Source organism: Coptis chinensis, chromosome 4 (genome assembly GCF_015680905.1).
Source record: "Coptis chinensis isolate HL-2020 chromosome 4, ASM1568090v1, whole genome shotgun sequence".
Lineage (NCBI taxonomy): Eukaryota > Viridiplantae > Streptophyta > Magnoliopsida > Ranunculales > Ranunculaceae > Coptis > Coptis chinensis.
In genome coordinates this window covers 52,934,592-52,940,386 of record NC_141459.1, presented here as the reverse complement: position 1 = coordinate 52,940,386, position 5,795 = coordinate 52,934,592, and the positions used below count along the sequence as shown (strand labels likewise).

The 5,795-nt window shown below is 40.0% G+C and overlaps 2 long non-coding RNA genes across 2 annotated transcripts; both read left to right on the top strand.

Annotated features, from left to right (window-relative positions):
• Positions 1–761: 761 nt before the first annotated feature.
• On the top strand, positions 762–2,533 carry LOC147503944 (uncharacterized). The gene is made up of 4 exons (XR_015220303.1): positions 762–964; positions 1,051–1,126; positions 1,363–1,413; positions 2,425–2,533. It is a non-coding gene; the product is annotated as an uncharacterized LOC147503944 (long non-coding RNA).
• A 1,289-nt stretch (positions 2,534–3,822) lies between these two features.
• LOC147503943 (uncharacterized) lies at positions 3,823–5,242 on the top strand. Its single transcript, XR_015220302.1, has 4 exons — positions 3,823–4,240; positions 4,329–4,475; positions 4,592–4,732; positions 4,851–5,242. It is a non-coding gene; the product is annotated as an uncharacterized LOC147503943 (long non-coding RNA).
• The last annotated feature ends 553 nt before the right edge of the window (positions 5,243–5,795 follow it).

Genomic DNA, 5,795 nt, shown 5'->3' with positions numbered 1-5,795 from the left:
CTTTTACCAAAGGGGTGCTAGTCCCATTTTATGGGGTGTCAACACCGCGACCATTTTTTTCACTTTTTCGGCGCTAAAGGAGCAAACTAAGGGTCACCAAACCTAAGCAGTTAAAATTGGTTTTTGAAACTAATCGGTTGAGGGACTATATGCGATTAATCAGTTAATCAGTGATTAATCGCCGATGTCTTAATGAGTACTAGGGGTCTTAACGATTTAATCAGTGACCAAACTCGGGGTCAACAAACTACTTACTTCTTGTATCGGATTAAGAATTAGGAATACATCTACACTTAGGGCTGGAAATGGAGCAGGTTCGGGTCGGATTCTCACTCAAAACTCTTTACAATATTTGGATTCATCCGGATTTCGGATATCCATATCCATTAAAAAACACAAAAAAATACACTATTTTTATGATTTTCATATATAAATGTAAGATATAAGTTAATTTTTAGGCATCAAAATATAACTCTTGTTAAAATGATTCGGGTTTTCGGATATTTGGGTTGGATTCTAATCACAAACATAGAAACCATATCCGTTAAAATGGATTCGGATATGGTCGGATTCGGGTCGCATCCAGTACCATTTCTAGCCCTATCTACACTCTTGATTTTCCGATAATATGTATTGGCAGATATACCGAAAAGTAGGCCAAAACTGAAATATAAACACACAAGAAATAATTTTAGCACCGTTGCGCAACAGTCCCAAATACCTCAAATCCACTTTTAAGCGGAACACTCAGTTCTCAGAAAGAGTCCCACACTGTATACAAGTTTTACACAGGAAACAAGAAACTGCAGTTTCTCAATTCTCAAACTGCAACTCACTGCTCTTCTTCTCCATAACAACATTACTCTGAAACCCATTACCCTCTTTGTCATAGACAGCTGATCTCTCTAAACAAAGACTTAACTTGGGGGACTTAACTGTGGTTTCTGTGACGTTTAGCTTCAAGGTCATTTACTTTATTTTTCTTTTTAACTTACCAAGTTTTTCGTTGTTCTTGATGCGAATGCATTATTCAACTGTTGGTTTCCACAGGTTCTTGGATATCTGCTTTTCTCAAGAACAAGAAGTAGCACCACATCACACTATATACACCTGCCTTTGTCTTCAGGTCAGGCTAATCTTCATACATTTGTTTTCTTTTTTATTGTTTTAATTTGGTCTTGACTCTTGAAGAGAATCTTGATTATATAGACATGAAATAGGTGGTAGTTTCCTGAATCTTGATTATATATAGTCAAGAACAAGATTACTGCTCCAGTAACACGTAATTGCCTTATAGGAAATGATTTTTTTTCATGCTCTCCTTCTCATATCTAACATTTTTTCATATGTTTAATGAATCAGGAAATTTTCAGAAATGGAGGAGTCTCCTAACTTATCAGATAATTCAACTAGGTATGGTGTTATTTTAAATTTTAAGTTTTTCTGTTTGTTTAAGATTCTTTGTATGCATAGTTAACCAGGAATGTACAAGATCTATGAAAAATATATGGGCGTAGTCTTCTCTTATCCTGCTAGCCTTAGTCTTCGAGGTGGATTTGCAATGGAGGTGGAAGCACCTCATATTCAGGCTTAAATGACGATGGTTATAACTTATGACTTATATAAGTATAGAACTTTATTCATGCATGTATCCTTTTGCTACATTCTCAACAGAAAAAATATCAAGACTTGAGCCTTCCACAATAAACTGCCCCATTCTTCCTCTTCTTCTTTATAATTATTTTTCGCCCTCAGCGGTGAATCACCATTTTCCGTCTTACAAATTTTCTTGCAACAATCATGAATTCTCATCAGCATGATTTGGCGTTTCTCTGCAGTTTTCCCAATGAGATAGTCTCTAAGATCTAATACCTATTTGTTAAACGATTCGGTAAAACTATTAGTAACATAATATCATTTAGTTGTGGTATCAATTCCAGGATAACTCTAATCATCAGGTTTAATACCCTGTAGACAGTTCACATATTGTTCTTTTTCGTTTCTCAAGTTGCTGCATTACTCTGTCAAACTCCCTTCTCTTGTAAATTTTTGCTGCGGCTGCACCCCAGTGGTACCCGTCTCAAGACACTCTCCTCCACTCGAAGTGTAAACTTTATGTCTGAAGCAAAAACAATGATTTGCAGTTAGGACGACCACCTCAATTGCTGAAACAATTCCCTTCAGTATCTGAATAGAAGGTTTAGAAAATATACCAGATATTCAGCTGATTTCAAACACGTGTGATCTTCAATCACAAAAAAAAACTGTCATGGATAGTCTAGAGTTGAGAATTTAATAGTTTTTGGATTGTATGATTTTCTAAGTGTCTTTCTTAGTTACTTTTCGAAGTCCCTTTGCTTATTCCCTCTATATTTTTAAGACTTCAGATATGAAATTCATGTATGGTTCTATGTCATTTGTTAGTCCGAGAAATTTGGACAGCATCAATAACATTATTAGAAGACTGCTTGAGGAGTCATCACCAGAACTGTGTTGTGTAAGTCCTGAGGAAATTATATCTGTCTGTCACCACTGCTCTGAAGTACTCTTGAGTGAGGGTGCAGCTTCTCGAGTTAAAACCCGGTGCATGTCTTTGGTGCGTAGTTATCTTCTTTTTTCCCAGTAGAATTCCTGTTCATCATCGTTGTTTTATCAAACCATTCTAACCATTTTCTTTAACAGGTGACCTGCGGGCAGTTTCGATTTATTCGTGTTTTGAGAAGATAGGGTATCCACCCCAATCGCGGGTGCTTGTTTTTAGGGGATTACGTGGACAGAGGGAAGCAGTCGATTGAGGTGGCTGTCCTGCTGTTTTGCTACAAGATTTAAAGTTCCCGGTTCAATATACTTTACCGAGAGGAAACCATGAGAGTGAAAGAATTAATGACAGTTATGGGTTTACGAAGGAGTGTGAAGACCGGTCAACCAGTATGGTATGGGAATCAGTAAATTCTTGCTTTGATACACTACCGCTTGCTGCACTGATCGATGGATTTATATTTTGTGTGCACGGAGGTCTCTCGAAGGATCTAGGCGAGCGGGACAAATTGATAGCGTGAATGGACCGTTGCCGGTTCTAAAAAGGTTTAGATGCGTGACATCCTGCGGGCTGATCCACCGGGAGAATTGGATGGATCTTTGACAAAGATCGGAAAGCAAATAGTTATGGACTTGATGTAGCGAAAAGTTTTCTTAAAGCAAATGGTTAATTCACATGTTCCGGTGGCCATGAGGTGCGGTCCTACTTTGTCTATCATTTCTTGTATTGAACACACTAGTTTTTGTTTTCTAATTATCGTGTTGATTAGGTTCTTGATAATGGTGTTGATAAGATACAAAGCGAAAGTTTGGACAATCTTCTCGGCTCACGGATATCGGAGAAGAAATAACTTAGAGTCTTGTCGGTCGAAGGTGATAAGCTAGCTTTTAATGTCCGACACTTGAAAGGAACACAAAGGTAATCTGTAGCTTTATTAACTACAATCTCTCCTTTTCCAAGTTTATTTTAGAAATTTGGAGAGACCCAAAATGTGTTTTTTGTTAACTTCAAAAGCAACCGAAGGTTTGAAGCCTTACATGAGTTGCATACTTTCCAATTACAGTAGTTTAATATTATATATTCTTCTTATTCTTACGTGAAGTGTGTTTCGGTTTTAAACCTTCAATTTGCTTATTGTTTCTTCTTGTTGGATCATTTGCGGGGAGTATTCACCCGATGGAAGGTAAATCTCAACTTTAACTCCCACTTTTCAAATATCCTTTTTACTTATTTTTTGCTTTAGTAGATCCAAAGCTTGATTAGTTTTACGCAACTTCGCGTTTAGTGACAGCCCGAAAATTGAGTATAACTAAAACTTTGAGATCAAGTGGGAGGTTCGAGATCACGATAAAAGCGGTTACTTTTCTCCTCCCGTGCCAAGCATTACGGCACAAAGGCCTTGGGCACCATTAAAGGCGAGATCACCCGTGGCGATCAAAGATTGCGCTTTCCTCACGAGGCGTAGATCACTATCCGAGGAGACCTAGATCACCAAATCCATCGCGACGAGAGATCTCCCTATATAGACATACATAGGTCAGCGTCGCCAAAGGCGTGAATCTCCTCCTCTACGTCGTGGAGTCCGCGAATTCCATACGGTATAGACCCTCTTCTCCCGGATGGAAGCCTCCATCACCTTGACATAGGTATAGATTGCCCAAGTAGAAGAGATTGCGGTCCCTTGGGCAAAGATATCGATGCGTGGCGGTTTTTAATTAAGTTATTATACCTTTTATATCTCACGGTTCTTTTCATATTTGATTGATTTCCCAATGTTCTCGTCGCGGAGTCCTCTTGGTGTGATCAGCGGGTTCTGTTCAGCGAAGAGCATATGGATATAGGATCCCTTCCCCGGTGGAGGTTTCCACCACCTCGACATAGGTCTAGATCGCTTCGGCGGAGGAGATTGCACTCCGCCAGGCAAATATGTCGATGCGTGGCGGTTTTTTTTTTAATCAAGCTATTATACCTCTTATATCTCTGGTTCTTTTCATATTCGATTGATTCTCCAATGTTCAATAGTAGTCCTGAAAGTTGTTCTCTACATCGCAGGGCCCCTTGGCGTGTTTGACGAGTTCCTATCCAGCGAAGCGCATATGGATGTAGGATCCCTTCCCCCAGGAGGAGGTTTCCATCACCTCGGCATAGATCTAGATCGCCTGAGCAGAGGAGATCCCTTAGGCAAAGATATCAGTACGTGACAATTTTTTTTAATCAAGCTATTATACCTCTTATATCTCTGGTTCTTTTCATATTTGATTGATTCTCCAATGTTCAATGGTAGTCTTGAAAGTTGTTCTCTACGACACAGGTCCCCTTGGCGTGTTCGACGGGTTCCTGTCCAGCAAAGAGCATATGGATATAGGATCCCTTCCCCCAGGTGGAGGTTTCCATCACCTCGGCATAGGTCTAGATCGCCTGAAAGAGAGGACGATGAATAGATTGGTGAAGGAAGCAAAGGAACGAGAGGCAAGGAGCAGTAAGCATACTCCATCTAAGTATCTAGCAAGGCATGAATTCATGATACTTGTACTTCTGTTAAATGTCCTCCTAAACAGTACAAATTTATACATGCTAAGATTCCTTATTTGTCAGCCGCAGATAGTTTGCATTTGTAGCAGATGCCACACAAACAGTTCAAATACTTCAAAAATGTAAATTGAGTCTTACATTTCATACAAATTAAAATATGATTGACGTTCATGAATGTGTATTCATGTAGTATTGTGACTTGTATTGTTACTTTTTAGAAGCAGTATTCTCATGGCCATTGCGCACCCATTTAACTTTAAAGGTTCTATCAGTTATCAATTCCGACTGCTACATCGAAATCTGCCTATGTTGTGACCTCTTTTTTCCTCCCTCTCCTCTCCACTCTTCTGTTCTATTTATAATCCCTCCCTTCTCTCTTAGGCCTTCCATCTGTCCCTCCATCTCTCAGTCCATCGATTGCCGCGTGTAGGGTTCCCGTACGGCCCTAGGGTTTTCCCCTTTGCTCGTGTAGCGCACGTGTCCTGATAGTACGACTCTAGGCCAGCCCCACCTTTAGTTTGCGACTTTCCACTGTCATTCCTCGGTTCTCGGTGTTTATCTCCTTCACACTCGACTCCTGTGTCCGCTGCCCTTCTAGAATGCCTCTCATTCCACCGTATGTCCTCTTTTTGGATCAACCGGCCACCGGACTCCCTTCAATCATAAATTGGGTCGCTACAATGCCCCCTCTCGAGTCTGCGAACCTCTTGAATGTTCGTGGATT